Source organism: Pteropus alecto, unplaced genomic scaffold, assembly GCF_000325575.1.
Source record: "Pteropus alecto unplaced genomic scaffold, ASM32557v1 scaffold21, whole genome shotgun sequence".
Classification (NCBI taxonomy): domain Eukaryota; kingdom Metazoa; phylum Chordata; class Mammalia; order Chiroptera; family Pteropodidae; genus Pteropus; species Pteropus alecto.
This window is the reverse complement of record NW_006436282.1, coordinates 9,139,143-9,167,129: the sequence shown is the minus strand read 5'-3', so window position 1 is coordinate 9,167,129 and position 27,987 is coordinate 9,139,143.

Here is a 27,987-nt window from a genome sequence, read left to right as displayed (position 1 = left end):
AGCATCTATGTGTTTTCCCTTGATCTGATGCCATTGAAAATATTTGATATTTTCTTCTCAAAGGTTAGGGTTTTTTATCTCTACCTAAAATTTCCACCTTAGTCATTGTGTATGTTCTAAAATAGTGATCCAATCTCAATGTTTTCTCATATGAACAACTAGTAATCCTAATAGCATTTACTTCATAGTAAATCTATTCTCTCTTCATTTGTAATATTGTCTCTAACATACGTCAAGTTTCCAAATATGCATGGATCAAATTTTAGATTTTCCATTCTATTTTATTTGTCTACCCATATGTCAATATTATAAATTTTTAATCAGTCTGCTTTAAAACATTTTGATATTTGGTAAAGCAAGTTTTCTTATCTTGTTTCTTTCCTTTAAAAATTTTAAAATTTTCTCTACTTTGTAAATTTTTTGACCTGTTAAGTCTTGAAAAAATTTATTAAGAATTTGATTGCAGTAATATTAAGTTTTTTAGAAAACTGACAGTTTTATAATATTGACTTCCAATTCATTTTGTTGTTCTTTAGTAGAAATAATTTACATCTTTTAATAAGGTTTTATAATTAATTATATATAGTTCCTATCTATCATCAGAACATACAGTAGAAACAAAGATATAGATATCTTTCTCTCTATATATAAAACTGTTATATATTACATATAATTATCACATAAGTATAGAATACTTATGTTCTCATATATTTTCCATCATTTAAAAATTTTTTTCAAAAAATTTATTTTATATTGTTATATTTTCTAGATTACTAACTCTTTAGTATTGCTTATTTTTATACTTAATTACTGTTGTATTGTTTTAAATTTCTATTTAAACACTTTTATGCATTCCAGTTCTTTGGCGAAATTATGATGAAGTATATTATGATTAATCATATCTTACATCTTATTACAGTTTCAATTTTTGAACATGGTAATGATATTTTATTTGAAGTCAGTGACTGATAACTCCAATATACAGAGCATTTTTTGGATATGTTTCTATTGTATTTTTTCTCTTGATTTCCTGATATTTTGGCCCAACTCCTGGGATGCCTGACAATTTCTTATTTAATATCAGATACTGTTTTAAAAATTCATGCAGAGGTACTAGAGGACATTATATTGCTCCATAGTGAATTTAATTTTCTGTTGTCAGAAAAATAATAGCAAGCGAATCTCTTGATTTAGTCAAGACTGGTCCATTTAAATTTTTCCCCTACTCCTAGGGATGTAACCTCTTCATAGCAATGGTGAGATTGTGTCTTCTTACATTTTCTGGGCCATTACTCTAGGGTTTATTATTATTATTATTATTATTATTATTATTATTGACTTATCTTTAAAAAGAAGGGATCCAATTCTCCAGTTCTGGCTCTGACAGTGAAGTTCACTCTGACTCCTCCATGGCAGTCCTTCAGTCACTTTTCTGACACATGGAAACTGACGGCTGCTCACAATCCTGGAACACTGCTGGTCAATGTCCCTAGTCTTACTTACGATTTCTGTTTTGTTTCTGGGATATAAAGGTGATAATCTGCTTTTCCTAGCAATATTCTCCTGATTTTTCTCTGTGTATTTTATCTGTCACTGCTCTGTGTTTTAAGTAAATGCATGGTCAATGATGTTTTTATTTTTATTTTTTATTCTATCCTCTTTCTGATATTCTAAATTTGGGGGATGGATGTACATAAGTTTTAGATGAGCTTAAATAGGGTTATTCATGTACAAATTATATTATTGTCAATATATGTTAATTATATAATTATATAAATAAAATATTAGCCAACCTAATTCAGCAGCATATTAAAAGGATCATACATCATGACCAAGTGGAATTTATCACTGGGATTTAAGGATGGTTCGACTTGTGCAAATCAGTTAATATAATATACTGCATTAAAAGAATGAAATATAAAAATCACATGATTACCTCAAAAGATGCAGAAAAAGTTTTTAACAAAATGCATCATCCTTTCTGATTAAAACTCCCAACAAATTAGGTATAGAAGGAAACTACCTCAACATAATAAAGGTTGTATATGACAAGCCCACAGTTGATACTATACTGAACAGTGAAAAACTAAAAGATTTTCTTTTAAGGTCTGGAACAAGGCAAGGATATATATTCACTACCTCTATTCAGTATAGCACCAGAAGTCCTAACCAGAGCAATTTGGTAAGAAAAAGAAATACAGGGCCTTTAAATTAGGAATAAATAAATAATAAAATTATTTCTGTTTGCAGATAACATGATCTTATATGTAGAAGATCTTAAAGACCCCACAGGAAAAAAAAAAACTATTAGAACTAAGTAACAATTTCAGTACCGATTCAGAATACAAAATCAATATATGTAAATCAGTTGAGTTTCTATCCATCAACAATAAACTATGCAAAAAAGAAATTAAGAAAACAATCTAATTTACAATAGCATCAAAAAGAATAAAATATTTAAAAATAAACCTAAACAAAGATGTGAAAGACTTGTACACTGCAAACTGTAAATCACTAATGAAAGAAATTAAAGCAGACACAAATAAATGGAAAGACATTTTGAGCTCATAGATTGGAAGAACCAATGCTATTAACATATTCATATTATCTAAAGCAACCTACAGATTCAAAAATGTCTCTTTTAAACTTCCACTGGCATTTATCACAGAAAAAAAAAAATCCCCAAATTTGAATGGAACCACAAAAGACCTTGAATAGCTAAAACAATATTGAGAGCAAAGAATAAAGCTGGAGGCATCATACTTCCAAATTCCAAATTATATTACAAAGCTATATTAGTCAGATTAGTATAATATTGGCGTAAAAACAGACACATACACCAATGGAACGGAATAGAGAACCCAGAAATAAACCCATGTGCCTACAGTTAACTAAGCTTTGACAAAGGCACCAAGAATATAAAATGAGGAAAGGATAATCTCTTTAATAAATGATGCTGAGAAAACCAGATATCCACATGCAAAAGAATGAAATTGGACCCTTATCTTTTAGCATATACAAAAATTAACTGAAAATAAGTTAAATACTTAAATGTAGGACCTAAATCCATAAAACGCATAGAAGAGAACATGGAAAAGAGTTCCTTAACCAAAAGGTCTTGGAAATTATTTTGTGACTATGACATCAAAAGTACAGACAACATAAGCAAAAATAGGCAAATGACACTCATCGAACTAAAAAGCTTCCATGCAGCAAAAGAAACAATCAACACAATGAAAAGACAGTCTATGATATGGAAGAAAATATTTGCAAACCATATATCTGATAAAAGATTAATAACCAAAATATATAAAAAACACTTACCACTCAATAACACAAAAATGAAAAAACAAACAAAACAATTTGATTAAAAATGGGCAGAAGAAGTGAGCAAAAACTTCTCCAAAGATTACATACATATACAAATGGCAACAGGTATGTGAAAAAGTGCTTAATACCATTAATCATCAGGGAAATGCAAATCAAAATCGCAATGTGAAAAAAATTAAAAATAAAAAAGTGCAATGCGATACAACCTCATACCGGTTAGAATGACTATTATAAAACAAGTGAACAAAAAAGATAACCTCTGTTTGTAAGAATGTGGAGAAAAGGAAACAATTGTACAATGTTGCTGGGAATATAAATTGGTACAGCCATTATGGAAAACGCTATGAAGTTTTCTCAAAAAATTCAAAAAGTAGAACTACTATATAATCCATCAATCCTTCTTCTAAGAATATTGCAAAAAATTAAAATCTGGATCTCAAAGAGATATCTGCACTCACATGTTTATTGTAGTATTATTCATAACAGCCAAATATGGAAGTGATTTAAATGTCTATTGACAATTAAATGGATGAAGAAAATGTGGCATATACAATGGAATATTCTTCAGCCTTTAAAAAAGAAGGAAAAACTGCCATTTGTGAAACGTGGATAAATAAACCTGTAGGACATTACGCTAAATGAAATAAGCCAGACACAGTAGAACAATAAATTGCAAGGTTTGGTTTGTTGAAGGAAGGAGGCTTTGAGTCATTTGAATGAGACTTGACAGAGAATCCTTGTTGTTTTTTTAAGCGTGAAGAGTATGATAGAGAGAAGGGATGGAAACAAAAATAGATAAACCTAAATTCCTTTACAAATTACACAAGGCCTTTTTTTAAAAAAAATCTAGTTGCAGCTACCTGTTTAAATTCACCTCTGATCACACACTTCTTTATACACTTTTGCAAGGTTTCAAGATACTTAATGAACACAAATAGAATAATTTAAACCAACTCTAATAATAAAAAAAACACTACTTGTAGTTCCCAGAACACATCATTCACTTATTTTTCTATACATTTTTCACATTAGCCTTTCTGTCAAATTTTAAATATACTGTCAAGTGTCAGCAAAAGTACGACCTCCTTGCAGCTTCTCTTAACTCATTCAGTCAGATATGGGAGCTTTTTCTTATATTTCTACCACATGTCATTTATCACCACTGAGGCGATTTTGCTATGTAACTGAGAAAAGTGATATTATTTTGGAGAAATTTCTATGAGGATTATGAAGAAAAAACAAATTTTGAAAATTGGCAAATATAAGTCTTTGTTTACTGATGAAGAATGAATTCTTAAACTTTAAGCAAATTTAAAGTAGTCCATTGGGAGGACAGGTGAAATTCATGATGCCATAATACAATGTGAAGTAGGTGGAAAGATTAAATGAGAAGTACATATTCTTGTTGACATTTCAGTTCTTATTTTGACCTATATGAGCTACCCATTTATCTTTCAAATACCCAGATATTCATTAACCATTTAATATCAGTGATAATTCTTTTCAGGTATATTATATAAAACCCAGAGTGATAGTTTAAAATGAGATTTAGGGGTTTTTGATTTATAATAAAATATATTTTGTTTTAAAGAGAAGATGCAAGCTAATACCATTATTGCTTTATTTTGATCTCCTAATTTTGCTTCATCTTAATTTTTATTTTTTTAATTTAAATTTTATATTTTATTATTTTGTTTTATTTTCTGTCCTCAGTGTAAAATAAGTCAGAAAAAAATGGAAAAGTAAATAAAAGTAGATAAAGACATAAAAATAATCTGTAATAACATTAGTCAATACTTTAATATACCTAATGCATCCAATTATTTTTATTTTCTTTTTCCATATACCCATTGTGCATGTTATAGACACTCTCAAACCTGCTTCAGACTGTCCATGAAAGTTTCAAAAACAGTGTTCATTAGAGAAAGATGAAAGCACAACTCTAAAAACCATAGAAAGTTGCTCTCATTTCTTTTTCTTACAGTTTTTTAAGTTATAAAAGTAAAAGAAAATGCAATTAGAATAATCCTCTAAAAGCTTTATTTGCCACCTGCCATTCTCCGAATGCCTGCTGATAAAAGTGAGTTTTTAACTTGCAGATTTTCCTTGATAGACTGGAATTAGGAAAGTTTCCCTCTAAAGTGAGTGCTCCAGCTGCCACATGGGGATAAATATAGAATCAATCAAATCAAAGTTTGGCAATATGTAAGTAAAAATGCATTTGATCTGTCCCAAAGATTTGTTAATTTGCATAGAAATAAAATCATTAACTCATTTGTTTTTTAAATTTTCCAAAGCTTAATTATAGTTATTTGTTATTTGACCTGATTGTCTCCCACTACTGGCTAGGAGAGCAGATTTAACTGAGTTCTTATGATTCTCACTACTTGTGGGTGGAATGCAAGTTGCTATGGGGTGATGATGTATCACATTGTTTTCTGAGCTATATAGCTGGATTTCATGAGAGTCACATGATTTTAGCAGCCCTGGACAAGGTCTAACTCATGTTAGACTGAGCAAAACTGTCTTAATCTTTCAGCAGCTATAGTGTATAAACTATAGTTTATTTGTGTTAAATCTAAACAGTATCACTTTTAGTTTTGCTATTGAAGAAAATTTATCTCTACAAGGGTGTCAGTCCCATTCTACCATTAAAAACAAACAAAAAGGTTGGGATACAGAAACAGATTCTGTCTGCATCATAAAGCTTCATGCTTTGAAGCTTTTTAAAGTTGAGAAACAACCCTTAAGAGGCAAATTGTGTGAAGGTATATGTAGCAATTATTTGTTATTATTCTTGACATTTCTGGATATCATGACTAATCTTGAGGCTTCTATGGGGAAGATGCTCTGGGTTGATTAGAGCCAAGAAAATTAAGTTCAGATGTTAAATTGGATACAGATTAGGTTAGTTTTCAATGGGACCGGACTTAGTGACTCAAGGTTATTTGGGCACTTGGCTACCTTCCTTGTTCTTTCTCAGAAGACGCTGCTGCTTTCTCACCAAGCTGATCACATTTCAGGAAGTAACCTTCTCCATACCTTCATTTTGTGTGTGTGTGTGTGTGTGTGTGTGTGTGTGTGTGACACCATCCTCCCCATTCCCCACTCCTAGCTAAAAACACATAAACAAGGAAATCTTTACATTTATTCCTGGCATGGTTTCAAAACTCCTCAGTAAAAAATTGTCTGAATGAATATATGATGTCACTTTTCAAATATTTTTTTTAAACTAGGCACCTAAGTGCCCAGGCAGAGGAAGTGTTTTGTGGCTTCTGCTGCAGCTCTTCTCTTGGCTCACTGAGATTGCTTGCTTCCTTTCTTTAAGTTATGTAAGCACTCCAAGTTCATTTTCTCAAAGAAAGTAGAGACAGGGAAGCAAAGAAATAGAATTAGGATTAGGAAATGGGAGAGAAGAAAGTAAATGGAAAAGAAAGAAGAAAAATATAGGAGTGTCCTCACATCATCAGTAATTTCCTCAGGAGTCAACTCTGCTAAGAACATAATGTGCTCTGTCACCAGGAAAGGAAAAAGCAATATATTTTTCTGATTCTACAAGAAATGGCATGGAACTGTGAAAAGCACTAATTTCTAGTAGCATCTATCCTGAGATTTGAAACTTGCTTCATAAAGTTCAAGACCTAAAATTTTGTGTAGTTGATCAATAATTCACTTCACTTCACAAAACCACTCTGCAATAATGACCCCAAGATTCAGTCTTCTCTTCATGCAGAGACTTTTAATACATGGATTACATTTTATGACCAATAACTCATTAATCTTTGTAATAACCATATTCAGTTAAACATTATTATCCCACATTATAGGTAAAGTGATTGAGGGGAGTTTTTAACTTGCTGAAGGTCAAACTGAAATCGGGAACAGAAGTGAGATGAGGTATGAATGTGATTCCATGACTAAATCCTAACTCACAATATAACTTAGCAAAGGCCAACTTTTTTATTTTTAAATACTTTTTCACCTCCCTCAAAACTTGCCCTTATTACATAATTATAGCTCAAATGTCATCTTGCCATTTTAATAAACTATTAATAAAGAAATCTCAACTAGAGGCTTCCTCTTCAATACTAAACATCATTGCAAAGTGAAACTGCATTTTTCTCCATGACTTTTAAATTTTAAAATATCAGCTATGATAAAAATGAGGTTTTATATTTAAAACACATGAAAATCAGCTCAACTTCATCCTGTTCTTAAAATGGTTGAGTGGATGCTGGAGAATTTTTGTATGAAGAAATACTAGGATAATGTGAAGTATGACAGAGAAACAGTGGTGTAGAGATGGAAAAAGGAGGAAAAACCTAGATACCATGAGTTTCTTTCAAACCTTAAAAAAAACTGTGTAAAAGTTTCTCTCGCTGATGAAATGAGCTCTTTACATATAAATTATATTGTAATAACAGAGCTCCTGGGTGGAAAAGAGTTCCTTCTCCTGCTGGCAAAAATTAAAATAATCACAGATGGCTAATGATCAAAAATACTGACTGACAGCTCTGAAGTATAAAACACAGAGAATGTTCTCAGAGGAGTGAGAATATGCTCAGGATTTCTTAAGTCAACACTCAAAGTTGGTTTAAAAACCCTACAAAGCATTTTCTCACTGGATATTTATATGTAAGAAGCCTTTATTCTCTTTTCAGAGTATCACATAGACTCTTAGAGCTCCTTCAATAAAATTAATGGAATTCTTTGTCTTTGTGATTATTTTAGTATTTTGGGGGTAAAATGCAAGAATTCACTAAGGAAAGGGAGTCCATAAAGCTTCTTCAAATGGTGTGAAAAACTTCTATAATTCAGAATTCTATAATTAAGAACCAGTTTATTTTAAAATATAGGTGGAAAACAATCTACCCAACAGAATTAGCCATCTTTATAAAAATGCCAAACAATGTTATTATTAATGGTAATGACTAATAGTTATTGAAGACTTGTTACGCATTTAACATTCTTTTAAGCATGTTACTTGTCTACCTCATTTAATTTTAACAAATAGCCCTATGAAATACATCATATTTTTATTTAAATTTTTTTAGATGAGGAAATCAAGTGTAGAAAAAGTTTATAAATGTGGCCAAGGTTGCACTACAGCTGGTGAATAGTAAAATAGGGGCTTAAATTAGTTTCAAAATCTAGTGTTTAATTTCAGTACACCTATTACAGTAATTATTCTATTGGAATATAAATTTAAGAGCATTCATGATAGACGAACAATAAAATGTCACATTCTATATCACTTAAATGATTTTAAAAATGTTTGAATTTACAATCACCTAATAAAACACATATGATATTACTATATCTAACAATGATTGAACTGTGACTTGAGTTTAATTGTATCCATGTATTCACTTAATAATTTGTGAAATTAAAAGAACATATATTAAAAATCTGTTCTAGTTTTTGGAGATAAAAATATATAAAATAGTGTCCTTGCCATTTTTAATCTATGTGGAGACATGCACAGTACGCATGTATCATACATATATGCACATGAGGTATGTGCTAAGGGCTACAGGTACCAAGTGGAGGTAATTTATTTTACTTGGTAACAGTTATCAAATAAGGCATCACATATAGGCAAAAATGAGGTAAGGACATTACATATAAGATAAGGTTTTGAAGGTCGAGTGGAATTTTGCTAGAGAGGAGAAAGTTGAAAAAGGATCATCATGGTGCTGGAATAATTCTGCATATGACGACATGCTTATTGACTTAATAATCCTACATTTTCTATATCTGACTTGGTAAATTATAGTCATAATAGACAAATTCCTTTGGTAATTCAGTCACACTGTTAACAAATCAAATGTGGAATATCATGAGCAGGGAACCTTTTTAAAATATTTTTTTTTAAGAATCTTTACAAATCTTTGGGTGGCAAGAGAAGAATATGTTGGAACAAAATCTTACTTTTCTTAGCACTGGCTGAAAGAAACAACTTAGTAACCATTTAAATCATTGCTTTTTGATATCTCTGCCAGAATTGCTTATAATGTGTGATTTCTTCATTTGGATGTTACTTACTCAGACTAAAACATTTTCAAGTCAACTCACTATACTTCACAATATACTGAAATGAGTAAAAGTATTAAAAGCATGCCTGAGGTGACAGAAACTTTGAGGTTAATTTCCATTTCTTCGAGTATATTTGATGAATGATGTGACAAAGGAATCCTAATTAAGGTTGAAATCCTGAATACTAAATAAATGAGAAGTGCCACTACATTCATCTTCCACAGTGATAATACTGCCACTTCTGCTTCTCTTTAGCCTAGCCCTTGACTTTTTGGGAAACCTTTTCCTGTATATTTTCTTCCTCTATCACTTTTACTGAGAGTAGATCATGAATATCCTACGTAGTTTTAGTTAAGCCAAAATCTAAATAGTCTGTCTGTCTTTGTTCTTTTTCTTCTCACTTATTCCTCTATATCAAAAGCAAACATTTTAGTTTACATTTAATCTCAAAAATGGCTTCACCCTTATTATGGTGGTTTCTGTTTCTTCTCACATTACAATATCTAAAGGCAAAATTATAAGAGGAATCTTTTAATTCTAAGAAATAAAACATAATGTAGTTAGAATATGCTTAATAAAAGTTAACTATTTAATGATACCATTTTCATTCTTACTATTCTTACTATTATCATTATGAGTCAACTAGTAAGGGTGCAAATTGTTTCATCTCTTACTAGCTGGGGAGCCTGAGGCAACTTACTTAGTATTTGTGTAACCCTAGCATCTTGATTTTGAACCACCCCTGTCAATCATGGAAGAAAACTCATTGGCCCTAATGTTTTGGTTAAATTTTATTTTATTTTGAATATTTTCATCAAAGGAGAGTTTGTTTCCTGAGTTAGTCTAGAAAAATGAAAACTGATACTAAAACAACAAATGCAAATGTTTACGGCATCTATATTCGTAATCATAGTTGTCAAAAGCTGGATTGGACACCAATGTCCTTCAAAGGCTGAATAGATGTATAAATGGTGACTCATCTTTACTATGAGACACTATTCAACATTAAACAAGATGGATTTTTTTAAATTTTTTATTTATTTTAAACTAATGTAAATCTAACTTTAAAATCTGATATTTAAAATCAATTAATGGGATATTTTAAGGTATGTTTTGACAACTTGGTTTTGTTAATCTTCTTTTACAATGTAAATCTTATGAAATCTTGATACAGATCAAGTATACATGATCAAATTTAGCTTTTTAATTGAGATGTCTTGAACTGTGGAGCACACTGTATCTCAAGGCTCATAAAGAAGAAAAGGATATAAAAATCTTATTTATCACTCTAATGTAAGTTATATTTTGAAATGGCAATATTTTAATTTGGGGAGTTTATTTTTAAAAAGTGAGGTTATCTTCAGTTTCTGTTTTATTCTGTTTTAATCAGATCCTGATTTTGAAGTTATACTGCCTTTATAAAATAACTTTGAAGGCTTTTCAGTTTTGGTCTGAAATAATTACAGTAATTTTGAAATTATCTGTTTTTCAAGATAAAATAGAACTTAACTGAGAATTTATCTGGTCCTGGTGCTTTTCACCAATTTGTATTATAGTAATAGATCTGATTTAAATTTTTAACTTCTTGTTAGGTCAATATTGATAATTTACATTTAAATGGAAAACAATACATTTCTCATGGTTTTCAAATTGCCATAGGTTTGCACAGAATGTTTAAGCATAATTCTTTTAATTTTTTCTGTATTAGAGGTATTTATTTGCTTTTGCATTCCAAAAGTTTTGTTTTCCTGTCTTCTTTTTTAAAACCATTCTCAAGAAGTGTTTGTCTATTTTATTGGTCCTTTCAAATAACCAGTGTTTGGATTTAGTCATTATTTCTGTTTCTTATTTATTTAACAAACACTTATATAGCATTTATTGTGCTAAGAACTGTTTTGAGCACTTTATAAATATTAACTCTTATGTAATTCTTTATATAATTTTTTATATAATTCTATAAGATACTATTATTATTATCTTAATTTTATTTGTAAGGAAACAGAGTTGCCAAGTTGTTTTTGAAGTTCTCTGTAAGCATCATAGTTTTCTATTAATTATTTTCATCAAGACCAATGTCTAAATAATTGATAGGCTTTAAGATGTTTTTCTACTTATACCTCCCCATAACAATTTTACTCTACTCCCTTAAGTGGCCATCTTTTCCTTCAATTTATTTACTACTTTTTTTTTAATTCAACAATTACAGTATTTAAGTTTGGAATGATGGTTTTATATTTTTCTTAGTGCTTAAGCTTATTTATTATCTGCTCAAGTTTTCCCCTATCTCCTACAGTTGGTTCTTTTCGGTGGCTGATCTTCTTCTCAGGCTACTAAGCTCTTTAGTTATTGTGTTATTTGTTATTGCTTTTGATGCCTTTGTTGTTGGCTTTTGATGCTGAATTCTGCTAACTGGGGATATCATTGATGGGGATATTCTTCAAATGTTGGAAGAAGGTGGATTCCCTGTACCTTTAGCTGCCTATCTTCCTTGATCCTGAGCCTACCCTGGCAAGAGAAAACCTGCCTTGTCCTGTTTCTTCTATTATCCTAATTTCGAGAATAGACACTCAGCGCAAAAATTCAGCTCCTGATCAGTCTCTTGAGTACCCGGGAGTCTATACATTTTCATGCAGGGACAATATACATTCAAGGTGTGTGATGTGTAAGAGAGACAGAGGGTTGTTTGCATTTGGTGTTCAAGTGCCTTGCTCTTCTAGTATTATATTCAGATCCTAACATGGAGTTTCTCAAAGACCACCATATTGCTCAACTTTTCTCTAAAAGATAAAAACCCCAGAACCCCTGTATCCACACCAGTATGTCCTAGGATGATCAAAAATCCCAGATTTACCAGACCTACCTAGTTCAGTAGTGGTATGGGAGCATATAAGATACATTCGGAACAGGCTACCATATTTGCAATATCCTTCTTCTCTTTTTAATAAATCTTAGAAGAGAAGACATATAATTAAAATAATATTTATAATATTTTTATTAATCCAAAATATCATAGTATTAACAAAAACTGGAAAGTTGTAAGAGAGGTAGAAGGAAGTAAAAGAGTACTAATTTCTTTCTTTTGCATAAGAGGGAATCAGTATATACAAAATCATTTAATATATTGGTAATTAAATATAACAGAGTACAATTTTTTAAATGTAAACACTACTACAATTACAAACATGATATAGACATTCAAATTTCTATATAAAATTTCAAAAAAAATTTTTTTTCAGAAAATATTTATCAGTCATTAGCCCCTGGTATGCTATTATTACTTAATAGAAGTAAGACAATCACACTAGTCTTACTGGTAATGAGTTATTATGAATTTGAATTTTTCTTTTTTCTTTTAATCACCTCTCCTGCCAATACCATTATCTCTCTCATATTTCCAGCAAAGGAATATGTGATACAATAAAAGAAAAGAAAAGAAAATAGTAACATACAGGAAAAGACACAGTAGTAAATTAGGTTTACATAAAAGAGATATAAACTTCCATCTTTTTAAAGCTACTTTTGGGTTACAGCCACTGAACCTATAACTTAAACAAATCAGAGTATCTACCCTTGTGGATTTTCATTTGTTAATTAGATTATTAACAAATAATCAATCATGTAGCTATTTATATACTTGGATATCAGGGTTTAAATATTAGAAGCCAAAGACCATTATAGTAGATAAGTCATTCCAAGAGAAACAGGGGAAACATTTGTTTTCACAGATCTTTCTGAGACATGAGCCTAAAGAACACATGTGACCCTGACCTTCCTATGCACTTTGGATGAGGGATGAGGATTTGCTCCCAAAAATGTCAATCCACAGGTCAGGATAGTAATTAGCTGAGTCAATCAGAATGTCTATTTTAAGAGTAAAATCTGTCAGCCCCATAGGTAATGAGAAGACAAACAGAAATAGGGAAAATAACACGTAAAGAGATTATTGTGGAGACATGACAGGTAAGGGTGAAAAAATTCTCTTTAATTATATGAGTGTTAGAGTCCTAAAATGTAGAGTCACAAAATTCTGAAATCCAAGAATTGCCATGAATACAGAATGATTACCTGCCGGATCCCTCTTGTGGATGAAAAAGGAGTGCTGTAATAAATCTAACCAAAAGTAACCTCACAGATTGATCATAAATTCCTAAGTGGACAGGTCTTGGTGGGTCATCCCAGGCCTCTAACTTCTTTAGTAAAAGGTTTTTAAGCCAGCCCTGTTCATTGTTCTTGTGCATCTAGGTTAACAGAAATGCCAGAGTAATCCTCTTTTCAGACGCCTCAGAGGTGTACCCGCCCTCAAGTGAACATATAAACTTGTTAACTATCCTGTAGTTTGCTTCCTTCCACCTTCATGTAATCTCCCTTACATCCTCTGCTTAATTCCAAATGTATAAAAGAAACTGCAAAACTGTCCGTCTTTGGAGCATTTGAGATCTTGCTTTTTGAACTTGTCATTAGTTTGGCCCAAATAAACTCATAAAAATTCTCTACAGGTTTGAGCATTTCTTACATTGACACTATTATAGTTCTCACGATTTAGTACACTGGACTGTTGTATCTAGTATTAATAGAGTTCATTATTTGAAGAAAATGGGTGTCTTTTTCTTCTCATTTAAACTAAAACGAGAGGAGAAGCAACAATGAAACATAAAACTGGAAAAAATGTAATAGAATAAAGAAAAAAACCTATAAAATATGTCAATAAATATAAATGGATTAACCACTTGAATGAAAGATAAAAGTAACATTTCATGCAGAATACAAAATTCTGAGCTGAGTATTCTCACGTAATAGTAACAATAGTTATTAGAAAAGGTGAAATGTGGACCCACATGTATTTCTTACAATTCAGGTTCTAATAATGTTGTATAACCACAGTCTGCATGGAGAGACAGATAGTAATAGCAAGAGAAGTTAGCATGAGGGTATAAGGAACTGGCAGTAATTTTTTTAAGCAAAATCTGTGGACTTTCTAATGCCTAAGAAGCAGAACTGATCAAGAGAAGGTACTATGAAAGAGTAGCTACTGCAACAAATCAAAGAGCAAACTTCCTGTGTAGAGTGCTGTTAGGGACACTGGGGAGTGATTGTTTTTTTGAGCATGGCTCAAACTCATAGATAGTCATCACGAGTAGAATATTTTAAAGCATACAAAGAAGAAGCAATGAGAAGTTTTAATTCAAAGAGAAACGAAAAATTTTTCAATTACTGCTAATTACATTTCAAAACTCACATTTTTTTTTTCTCTTCTTTTTCTTCTCTCTCTTTGTATGTGTATATAGGTGAGTGAGGGTATGGTAAATAAAGGATTAAGAAAATCTTTCCCATTTAACCCTTTATCTCTAGGTTTGAGGGCTGTCATACCTTTGTTCAGTTTTACAACTGTTTTTTGTATGAAATGCTGCTTTCACAATTTACTTGGAAAATAATATTAAATTGTGTGTAAATATGAAACCTTTAAGACTGTACCATTTGAAGCTAATATTTGAAGTGATTTACACATAAAATAGAAAAATAAAAAAGAATCTACTTGAAATTATGCTTTAAATTTAAAAGAATATAGATTAACAGAATGTATTTACTGCCTGAAAATTGTACCTAGATTTATGAATTAAAATTTATTTCCTTACATTCATACTTATAATGATCATTAAACAAAACTGACTCAGGTTTTAAGATATGAGGATATCACTTGACTTGCCTTTTTGGCATTATCATTTGACTATCTCCTTACTCTACTATAAGCTTTCCTTCTTCCCCATTCATCCAATACAAAGCCCACTAAATGCCATACTTTGTGTTAGAATTTGGAAACTAATAGTATCTTTAGACAATGGTCTCTACCTTTTGGGAATAAGAAATTAGTTAATAAAACAAGAATTAACCAATTATTCCCACAATTACATAAAACATTATTGAGAAGTCGCCAGAGGCTTTCCAAAATTGGTGCTTATTATTCTGAAATTACTGTCTAAATCTTACATTCCTATAACTTTCTGCATAGTGTGTCAGAGCCAGGCCAAGCCTTAAACCAGATGTTGACAATGTTTTTAACAGTAAAACCATATTAATGAAGATATGTCAGCTGTATCTGAAGCCACAGTTCAGGCTGAAAATGTGGGCTACAAAGTTGTCACTTATTGTTATAAGATTTTCAATAAATACCATAACTACTGATGTCATATATGTTTATCAGAATTATATGACTATTGAATAAATAACATCACTTCAGTGATTTGGAAAATTCTATAAAATATTCTAGGGGTTCAGTCTCCTTCTTCATGTGGAAACTCTCAGGAGAAGCATGCCATGTGATTCCCAATCCAGTAAGTATGTAAGTTGCCAATGAATCACTATAATTTTTCCAAATTAATTCTCCCTGAACCATGGGTAATATAAACACGGAAAAACCTGTTTTAGCATTTAAACTGCATAGCAGTCCTTCTCCCTCATCATCTCCCCTCCCCACATGCACAAGCACACATACACATAAAACTTTGTCTTTTTGCCCCAATAAATGTGTCTGGATATATCAAGGCAATTGAAAGGAATTCCTCAGCTAAAATTCCAAAACCCTATTGCGCTTGAAGGTGGGCTGGTCCAGAGGCTCAAGAAAGTTATTATTTTGGGGGGAATTGAAGAATGCATCCTTCACCTAGTAGAGACCACAGATCTATCCATTATAGTATTGTATTCCTGAGGAATAGGTTAGTGACTAGCTGGGCAATATAAGAAAATAGAAATTCCAAGGAAATCCAGAATATCTTACAAATAATGCCTTGACTACATATAATAGACCAGTATGTATACCTATGATAAACAAACCTTGTGTTAAGACTAACACACCTTTTTAGTGAAAGAATTTAAATTTATCTTTTACAAATTCCACATGAGAAATTAAAAAATAAATATCATATATGATCCCAGATGGAGAACAAGTCTTTTAAATAATCTCTCCTATGAGCAATGGACAGGTAGACATTATCAAACTGTGTAACTAAGTTGACTGAGCCTCAAAGAAGTAAAGTAACTTGCTGGATATATCATGGATTATAAACGATAGTCTACAATAACACAGGGACCAGACCTTAGGGTGAAGCTGACATTGGGGAGGGAGCAGAGAGGAGAGTGAAAAAGAAATTGAGCTAGCTCTACCTGGCTCAAAATTCCATGCTCATGTTAACAACAAACACGTAAATGTTTTGCTCATTTATCAGTTAGCTCAACAAAATAGGCCTTTTAAATAATGTGTCTGCAGTTGTATCCTCTAGAGGTAATCAGCAGCTTATTAACCTTAACCATCATAACACATTATCACTATTTTGTTTCAGTCAGCTAATTTGCAAAACAATAGTGAAGATCCTACTCAACATGTAAGAATTTATTCCTCAGTTATTGGCACTGAATAAATACAGTGACCCTCACTGGAAATGTCAGGGACTTGAGAAGGAACTGCAGTATGCCACGAAGGAAGAAGTCAGGCGACTGAAGAGCTCATGAGGAAGTCAAAGTACACACGTATACACACACATACATACCCCCCCACACTCCAATCATAAGGCATAAAGTGATGGCAATCTGAGCCAGATCTAGAACTCAGGATGAAGATCAGTTGATTTCATCCAGTGTATTATTCTGCTTTGCTAAATATAAGAAGGAATAAGTTATATACCTAGAGGTTTGGTCTATGAATGCTGTTCATAGGTCTCCTTCTGGTAGCTATGGGGAAACTCATGTTCTATGAAATAGGATATGAATCTTCCAATGATTACTTTATTCTCACAAAAAAGCAGTTGAAAAATTTCTTTCAAGTTGAACCAAAAAAATTAATTTACTTATGTTTCCAGATCATATCTTTTTATATCTTTTTTATTACTGTTGGCTCAGAATAAAAGCAAAGCTCTAAAGCTATGAGTTTAAAAAAGCAAATATCAATCTTGTCTTATAACTAATTGAAAGCCACTGGTCTTGGGGCAGGACTTTCTCCAAACTAATGGAATTGAAAAAAAATTTAGACAAAACTAGCAAGCACAGCCTAAGTCCTAACATCTATTTTGTCTTTAGAGCACTATTAAAAATGAATCGGGTGGATTTAATTTCATTTCTACCAATTTTTTTCTGATTTACTCAGAAGGTACACTCTATTAGAATAGTGACCCTATGTCTTCATATTCTATTACGTGCCAGAGAAAAGTCTGGAAATTCATTGACACATGTTATTTTTTAAAGAGGATAATTGTACACACTGTACTGAGAATAAAAGAAAAAAATGGAAGACACACTAAATGCAACATAAATTGTAGAAGTTTTGTTGACCACAGTATAAAAATCTCAAAATGAGATCTTAAGAAATCTTGGAAGATTCTAAAGGGGAAACAGATATATATCGGTCTATAAATTTTCACATTGCTAGCAAGCTCTTTTTCTGTTACTCCATTGTTTACTCTTCTCCAGACAAACTCATTTCCTTGCTGTAGCACTAACATGCCACATGTTTCCACATTAGGGACTTTGCATTGGCTATTCCTACTGGCTGGAATGCTCTTCCCTCAGATATCCACTCCCCAACACGGTCTTTCAAGTATTTGTTCAAATATCACCCCAGTGAGGTTGACCTCAATCACTCTATTTATACTATATTCTTCTCTCTCTACCTAATTTTCAGGTATGTTCAAGTCCTCTAGACCTATTCTGTCTTTTTTATACCATAATACTTATCAACATATAACTTATCATAATTTATATGTTTATTATGTTTATTGGTTATTTACTATCTCCTCCTGCTAGAATGTAAGTTCCTTAAGGGCAAAAATCTTCAAATGTATTCAAAGTGCTTATAATGCCTGGTACATAGAAGCCACCCAATAAATTTTTGTTGAAACGATAAAAGATTTCAGTAATGTGACAGATAAGTGCGTAAGCTGTATGAAAGCAAGAGCATTATTTTACTCACCACTATACTTTTAGTGCCTATTTCAGTGACTGACAAATGGTAGATGTTCGAGCAGTTTGTTGAATTAGCAAATAAAATAATAGGTGAATATGTTTTTTTTTCAATCAGAGAGACAAATTATGGACAATCAAAAAGGAAATAATTCAGTATGTAATTTGGAAACTATTTTATAAAACAATAAATATTTGATCTGTGTTTTAAAGTATTGGTATAAAAAAATTGCTCAGGCTAAAATGTACATATTGAGAAATAAATCATTAGTAAATCCCCTGAGAGTCAACATATTATTTATAGATCAAATTTAAATGTAGTAAATAAAAACCAAAACAAATCATTGAATTTCCTAAGAAAAATGATAACAAATTAATATATCCAGCTTATATTTAACTAACTATATTTTCAGAGTTGCAACAAGTTGAAGCCTATTCACTTACTATTCAAGAACAAATTATGGTTTTTCCTTAGGTTCATAAATTTTGAAAATATGTAGGAAAAGGTAGTATTGAAGTAAAATTAAAAAAGTGAAACACTACATTTTAAAAAAAAATTCTTCAAAAATGTAAAATATAATGAGACCTTATTGAAAAATCTTCTAAAGCATAAACTTAGGTGGACTTAAGACTGCATTTAAAGAGATATATTTCTGAAATATTGAGAAGACCACATTAAAATGTTTCTCATATAACAAAGCAATGTTATTTTACTTTTCCTCAAAGGCAATATAGTCAATGATTCATGGTTTTTCCCTTAAAATTTATGAAGCATTCACCAAGGCTTTGAGTTTAGTATTAAATACAAATGTGAAATTGAAACATTGGTTATAAAAACTTTAAACTAAAACACTCACCTTTCAGGATCTGGGTTGTTTCTATACAAAACTCATAACTCTTCAACTTCAGTATATAAATTTTCATTAACCCTAAAATGTTTTTTAAAAAAAGAGACAAGATCAGTGAGAGTTCTGGGTACTTTCTGAGAAACAGTCTACACAGTAACACTTGGTTATCATCTACCCCAAGAAATCCTAATAACAACGTTTGTATCCTCTTTTTCAAATAATGTATTTGAAATATATACAAGTCATATCAAAAATATTTATTATTATTATTCAAGATGGTAGAGTAGGTAAAGACTGTGCTTGCCTCCTCTCACCACCATATCAAAATTACATCTAAACTACGGAACAGCCATAATTGGGAGTTGCCTGAAGTCTAGCTGAACAGAAGTCCTACAACTGGGGATATACAGAAGAGACCACCTCAAGACTGGTAGGAAGGGAAGAGACATGAAATTGGCTGGTTCCACAACCATATGTGGTGGTCGAGAATCAGGAGAAATATCTCAGCTGTGACGGTCCCCCTGGAAGAGTGAGGGGTCTCGGCCCCATACCGGGCACCCCAGCTCAGGGTTCTAGTGGCAAGAAGAGAAGTCGCTATAACTTCTGGCTATAGAATCACAGATGTTCCTCTTAAGGGGTCCATATGTGGACTTACTCACTGACAGACTTACTTGATCTGAGCTCTAGTGTTGGAGCAGAAGCTTGAAAGACACTGAGAACACATGGGGAGAAACTGAGTTGTCTGGCTTCAGGGTCAGAACTAGAGGGGCTGCTTTCCTACAGAGAGAAGGGCTGGCAGAATCCATAATTCCTTTGTTGAGCCCTTCCTCACCCAATGTGAAGACCTATGAAACTGCTATTTCTGAGTCTCCATCAACCTGGCTAACACGGGTCACTCCACCCAGATGATTCCCTGAGACCCTGCCCCACCCAAGCCACTTTCAGTGGCTTTTTCATACAAATGGTCTGTCTTAGCTCGTGCTACAGACTTTCCTAAAAATGTCTCAAAAAGTTTCCTGAAAACTAAATAAACAGCCTCTGGCCTCAGCTTGCTCTGTACCTCTTACCGAGCAGCCCCAAGCCCAGCATTAGTAGCTGCTGTCCTCAGTTTGTGGCTTGGCCTCTCAAGGCACACCCAAGCTCAGCATAGATGGCAGCCATGCGCAAATTGCTTGGTGGCTCATACCACATGGCCCCAGGCAGGGGATAGGCTGCAGCCAAACTTGTGCAGTGGGTCCCCTCCCAGGAATTCTCAGCCTGCATGCCTGGTGGCTGGCTTAAGTCTGAGCTGGAGTATGACCCAGGGCCACATCCAAAGATGACAAACCCAAAAAGCAGTCTGGGCAGGCACCAGAGCCCTACTAAACCAAATCCTGCTCCATAGGGTCAGCCTCTGCACAGCAGCTCCTCCACTGTAGTCACGAACAGTCCTCACAACTAAGCAGCCTGATGGTCAATCTCTTTCATTGACATGCAAACAGCAACCAAGGTTCAACTACAACAGGAGGGCACACACAACCCATACAAGGGACATACCTGTAGCACCTGGCTCAGGTGACCAGGGAGACTATGACACTTGGCCCCATGAGACAACTACTACATAAGACCACTTTCCTAAGACTGGGAGACATTTCAGCCCTCCCTAGTACACAGAGGCAGCCAAAATAGGGAGACAAAGAAACATGTCCCAAATGAAAGAACAGAACAAAGCTCCAGAAAAAGAACTAAACAAAATGGAGACAAGCAATCTACCAGATGCAGGGTTCAAAACACTGCTTTTAAGGATGCTCAATGAACTTAGGGGAAGAGTAGATAAACTCAGTGAGAACTTTCACAAAGAGATAGAAAACATTAAAGAAACCGTCATAAATGAAGACTACAATAACTGAAATGAAGAATATCTTGGAATCAACAGTAGATTAGATGAAGTAGATGATGGAATCAGAGATTTAGAAGATAAGGTAGAGTAAAACACTCAATCAGAACAGCATTGAGAAAAAAATAATCTAAAAAACTGAGGGTAGTTTAATGGGCTCCTAGGACAACATCATTCACACCAACATTCTCATCATAGGGGTACCAGAAGGAGAAGAGAGAGAGCAAGAAATTAAAAATTTATATAAATAAATAATGATGGAAAACTTCCCTTACTTGGCAAAGGAAATAGACATACAACCCCAGGGAGCTCGGAAAGTCCCAAACAAGATGAATGCAAAGAGGCCCACACCAAGACACATCATAAGTAAAATGCCAAAAGTTTAAAAAAGAGAGAATCTTAAAAGGAGCAAGAGAAAAACAGTTAGTTACTCACAAGGAAGCTCTCATAATATTGTTAATTGATTTCTCAACAGAAACTTTGCAGACCAGAAGGGATTAGCATGAAATATTCAAAGTGGTAAAAGTAAGGGCGTAAAACAAATATGACTCTACTCAGCAAAGCTATTACTTGGAATTGAAAAACTGATAAAGAGCATCCCAGATAAGAAAAAGCTAAATGAGTTCTTCACCACCAAGCCAGTATTACCAGAAATGTTAGAGAATTTGTGTTCCTAAGTGGAAGTTACAAAATAGTTATGGGGATGTAAAATAGAGCATAAGAAATATATTCAATAATATTTTATTAACTACGTACAGTGTCAGATGGATACTAGATTTAGCAAGCTGATCACTTTGTACATTATATAAATGTCTAATCACTATGTTGTACACATGAAACTAATGTAATATTGTATGCTAACTGTAATTTTTTAAATATAAAAATTATTAAATAAATATATATAAACATATATAAATATATATATAAATATAGAGAGAGACAGGTAGAAATAGTTATTGAATCTTCTTTTTTTCTCCCTGTTCTATCTGCTGTCATAGTTGCGAGCCCTTGTTATTTCTACCTGGAGAATTGGCATTATACCAACACTGTCAGCATGTGGTTGTGATTCAGTCAATTTTTTTTTTTCAACTAGCTGATCAGAGATATTTTAAACACACACCAAATCATCTTAGTCTCTAACTGGAACCCATCAACAGTTTGCCAAAGACCTCAGAATAAGTCCCACAGTAGTCAATATGGCATCATTGGTGACCCTAGAATATCTAGTATTGTCTTTAAATCCTTCATTCACCATACTATCTTTTATTCAGTATAATCACATCACTTACTCCTTTACCATTTTCCATTTGCTTGTTTGCCTCACTAAGTAACTCTGTTGAAGAGAATGCATGTATCTTATTGTGGAATATGAGTAGTTAGTGTTTATCACTAGATAAATAGACGAGGAAATTAATTTGAAAGAAAAAACTGTCATTTTATTTTTCTGAGTGTTTTTATTTTACATAATAAAGGGGAGCAGAATATGCCACCCCAAAATGTGCCACTTTACATGTGGCTTATTTTGTGCTAAAATCAATTAAGACCTAGCAGACTCAGGAAAAGCTTTTTATTTCTCCCTTACTTGTCTAAAATAACTTAGAAAGGGCACACATACCAGAAATAACTTTTTCCTCTGGGAGACTTACCTGCATGGAAGGGCAAACATTTGTTTACCAAACATTTGCTTTTCTCATCTTCTTGTGAACTGTCTTCTTCTTTGGATACTCAAACCCATACCCCTTTCCTTAGCTCAGGATGTTTCATAAGCCTTAATTGCCTGCCTTTGAGTCTCATATTTTTATGATGATCTTGCATGTAAAAATTAAATTTGTTTTCTCCTGTTAATCTTATGTCAATTTAATTATTACACCAATCAAAGAACCTAGAAGAGAAGGGAATATTTTTCTCCCCTAAAATAACTTCTACAGAATGAGAAGACACACAAAAAAATAAAAGTGGAAGGTAGAAGGTTAAAACTTTCTTATGTCCATACAAATTATAGAACAATTGTAAAATTTTGATTAAAATTGGAATTTATCTTTCAGATGTCAATAATGCTATTCGCTTTTACATTTGCATACCAACAAATGGCTACAGAAGTCACAATTATGCAGGTGTACATTGACCATTGTAAAATCTTAATAAACCCATAATGAAAACAATTATCCAAAATTATATCCTGCCTCTACCTTTTTATTTTTTACATTGTATTTCTGATTTTTTTGTGTATATTGAAGTTTAATTTACATACAATAAAATATGGAGATTTTAAGAGTGCACAGATCAATGAATTTTGAAAAATGGATAAACTATTATAATTATAATATAGAAATTTTCCACTGCCCCAAGAAATTTCCTTGGCCTTATTCTCATTCCCAGCCCCAAGAAACCACAGTTCTGGTTTCCATCATACAGTTTAAGTTGTCTGTTCTAGAAGTTCATGTGTATTTAATCATAAAATATGTATGTTTCTGTGTATTATTTGAATATGCAATTTCATGCAACATAATAGTTTTGAGATTCATTCATATTGTTTCATATGTTGATAGTTCATTTCTTTTTATTGCTGATTAGCACTCCATTGTTTATCCATTTACCTACTTATGAACATACAGGTTGTTTACAATTGTAACTATTATGAATAAAACTGCTGTGAAAATTTGTGTACAGATCTTTGTGTGAACATGTCTTTTCTTTTGGGTAAAAATAAAGGAGTAGAATTGCTGAGTAATATGGTAGGTGTATGTTTCACTATGTAAGAAAGCGTCAGCCTTTCCTTCCTAAGTGGTTGTACCATGTTACTCTCTTAGCAGAAATATATGAGTTCCAGTTTCTCTACATTGTCACCAACACTTCACAATGTTCTTCTTTTTTTTAGTTTCTTAGCTCTCCTAGTGAATGAAAAGTTATCACACAGTGTTTTTAATTCCTATTTCCCTAGTATTGTTGACTGATATTTTTGAGCATCTTGATATGGTTATTAGCCATTCCTGTACCTTTTCTTCAAATCCCTGCCCATTTTTATTGAGTTATTATTTTGTTATTATTATTATAGTTCTTTATATGTTCTATACTTTTTTCAGATATATAAATCACAAATATTTTTTCCCAGTTTTCTGGCTTACCTTTTAATTTTCTTAAATATAACTATTGATGAGCAGATTTTTATTTTTAATTTTATCGTAAAATACCTGGTTCTATCTTATATGAAGAAGTCTCAGAATCTCAAGAGAAAGAGTGGCTTGTTCATAAAATAATATTTTTGCTTTTTCTTGATCCAAAATTTGACATGGATCCTCAATTTTTCTATGCCATGAATTATTACCATTATACTCTCAGTTTTTAGACTATTATAATAATATATTTGCTTTGATTTTATGAGAAAAAAACAACTGAATTGCACCAAAAACTAAAACCAGTTTTAAGAAATCCATATTCAGGATTTTCATAATTAGATGACCTATAAAAAATCAAGAGACATTGTATAAAGATTATAATATATCTACTTGCTTTACTTTATATATTTTCTTGATAAATATAATGACTATAGATGATCCTCAACCTAATTCTTATATTTTGCTGTAATATGAATGACAATTAAAAAATAAATTCACATGAAAATGGTAAATGTAACAAAATAAATTTTGAAGTGGGTAATTTTAGATAGACTTTATCTTCTTTCAGAGGTGGAAAACTATTAAAAGAATATAGTGAAACCATGTTTTATTCTTGGCACTTATTAACTAGCTGTGTGGTCATGGGGTCTTGTAGCCTTCCTTGGTTCGTAATGTTGTCAACTATAAAATGAAGGCGGAGAGCCTCTCAGGCACTGGTACTAGGATAATTTTGGTAGTCACATTGTAGAAAAATAGGCTATTTTCTGTGTCCTACTATATCCAATGTATCAATTTCTGATATATTCAGGTCAGTCTTAACACTTAATATTTCTCACAGAGAATTATTAAAAATCCAAATATGTTTTTTAAATGTACCATTTCCTTGAATAATAAGAGTTGGAAAATAAATATATTTACTGAAAATAACCCTTGTAATATGATTATAAGCTCTAAGACAAATACAATTATGAAATTAAAATATAGTTTATAATGAAAATAATGTTTTAGAAAAATAGACATATGAATAACTCATGGTGATTATACACATGCTCCCTTGCCACAGACAGCTATCTAAAATACACTTGAACATACAGTATACCCAATATTCATGCAAGAATATTGTCATTGGGGAGAGAACTTCTTTATGTCAGTTCTTGAGTTTTTAATCATTTATTAATAATTACAGGAAATACATTAGAGTTACCGCATTCTCTTTTTCACACTTAAGTAAATATCCTCTAAGATTATTCTGAAGGACTCTTCTCTTCTTTGAAATTTGTTCACTTAGGCAGTTCAAGAAAAGGAAGAACTCCAAAGTAGAGTGCTCTTACTCAAAAGTAAGAGGAGTTAGAAGAAATGTCTGTGGGGAGGGCTCATTAGGTCAAATCTATTTTATTTAACAGGGGGACAATAAAAATTCTATAAAATATAAATCACATTAATTTTGCCTGTATGTGCCTTATAATTTTTATGTCTTTCTAGGCCTTAAAGTATTTTCAATATTATCTTAATATTCCCCTTTTCTTCTTTGACAATCAAAACAAAATGCAGTGTATTGCTTCTATACAGAACAAGTAAAACCTGGGAGTGGGGAGAAGAATCTTCCTTTGGTAAGATGTAGAGTAAAGCAGGAAAATATTTTAGTATTAGAACTAGAAGTTTCTCAAAATGCGAGCTCTTTATTTGAAAATGGCAATATAAAAAAGGTAAAAAATATTTATGGTGGAAGGACATAAACTTTGAAAACTATTTAACAATTTTTTCTATGAGATCTTTTAACATTGTTAGACAGCCACAATAGTAACAATTAATTTTATGGTTATTTATGTAATCCGAAAAGAAATTATGTGATCTGTAAAACACTTAAAATTTAATCACTCTTGGTTTCCGAGTTGATAAATCCTAAAGACATTCAGCATAGAGCAGTGACATGGCATGAGTTTTGACATCCATCTGCAGTTTGTCTGAGTTGAAGAAATGGTGGTAATTTGTAAACTCATCTTTCCTGGATTCTTGGTTCTAACCTCTCCTTGGATCAATTGCCAACGTCGTGGATCAGAATTTTTGTGTACATTTTCAAAGTACAGCATGCAATTCAGAGTCTATACTAGTTTCTCTTCATGTAAAGCTTTGCTTTACTCAATAACATGTCTCAAAATATTGGCTCTAGCTCTCCAATTCACCCATTTTCTTTCCACTCTAAAGCTGACTCTTTTTTATCTACGTTCACTTTGCCAGTATAAGCATTGATCTGTGTAGTGGCAATAGGAGAATAGTTAAATGCCTTTGGGTCAAATGAAGCCTTTTACCTCTGTCTTACTGCTCCTGTAGCACTTTATTTGTACCACATATCATATTACTTAATTCCAAAATATCATAGACTATTGCTTATGGACATATTTTCCTTTTCCTGTAGAATATAGAAAATACTGCGTCCTGTTAATATTGGTATATCCAGTATTTAGCATACTGCTTGGAACTCAGGAACAACTGAATAATTATATGTTATGTTGAATGAAAACATGAATAAATAAATAGTTCTCTAGCAAAAAGCAAAACAGAATGAATACATAAAGCTTCCCAATTTTACTGTCTTATAAAATGAGTAAAAAATTATTTTGAGTCCATTGTTGTAGCTACAATGGGTAACAGATGAGGGTGAAATGTTTATTTTATGTCTCTCAGTCTCTTCTATTTTATACTTGGACCCTCTATGAAAAAGCATGCCCTTTGGAGTCATAATGATTCATCTTTAAAAACACAAAGATTAAAAATAAGATGCATTTTCTCTTCTGAGGACTACGTAAATACATGGAGTTTCCTGGACATTTGTTGCTAGAAGGTGAACCAGTGTCATTAGTGAGGCTGGGAGGAAGAAGAGGTCAGAAAGGAATAAGACGAAGAAGAGCCGGGATATCACAGTATGGATATTGAATAAGCAGCTATGGTCTTTATTGGGAAGGGGTGTCCCTGTCTGCCTTGCTAACTTGTTTCTTTTTTCCACCAGTCACAGCTTGGACATGGGAGTTAGTAAAGGGAAGATGTACTTCTACCCTACAGATATGTTTCATGATGAAGAAAAGTCAGAAAGAAAAGAAAAGAATATAAAATTCTAAATGAAGTTAGTCAAAAACAGTCTTTTTTATCTTCCTTCCTTCTTCCTTTCTTCTTTTCTCCTTTCCTCCCTGCCTCCTTCCTTCTCTCTTCTCTTCCTTCTGTTAATGTGCCAGTATAGCTTTTTTTTTTTTATGTCAGAAAGGATATTCTGCATTAACAAATTCAACAAAAAGTATTCATGTTACATAATTATAAAGAAAAATGGGGTACATCATCAACTGAAAAATCTGTCTATTTACTTTAAAGTCAAACTTCAGACCATCGACACTAAAAATAAGGTTAACATTGTTTTATGGAGAAAAAAAGATGCTCGCTGTATTAACTGATTATTTGACATTTCCCTAAATGACAAATGGTAGGAACATGGCATGAAATCAAATTCCTAAGGACAGCTTTTCAGTTAATGATTTGTTTGAAAAACCTAAATTGATGGTCAACTCAGAATAGGAACACAAACCCCAGTTTATACTGCCATTGGTTTGTCTTCCCTTCACTCAGTAAATAATGGGCTAGATATGAATAATTGATCTATATTGATTTATAATAAAATAGCAACATATCTCAACATCAAAAAGATTTATGTTTTTATTCAGTGTTTATGTTGATATCTTAAGTAGCAAGTACATTGCACATTGCTATGAAGTGACAAGACCAAATGCGCTTTGGCAGAGCTTCAGTATAAAAATTAGAAGGTGTTGATTTCATTACCACTCTGGCA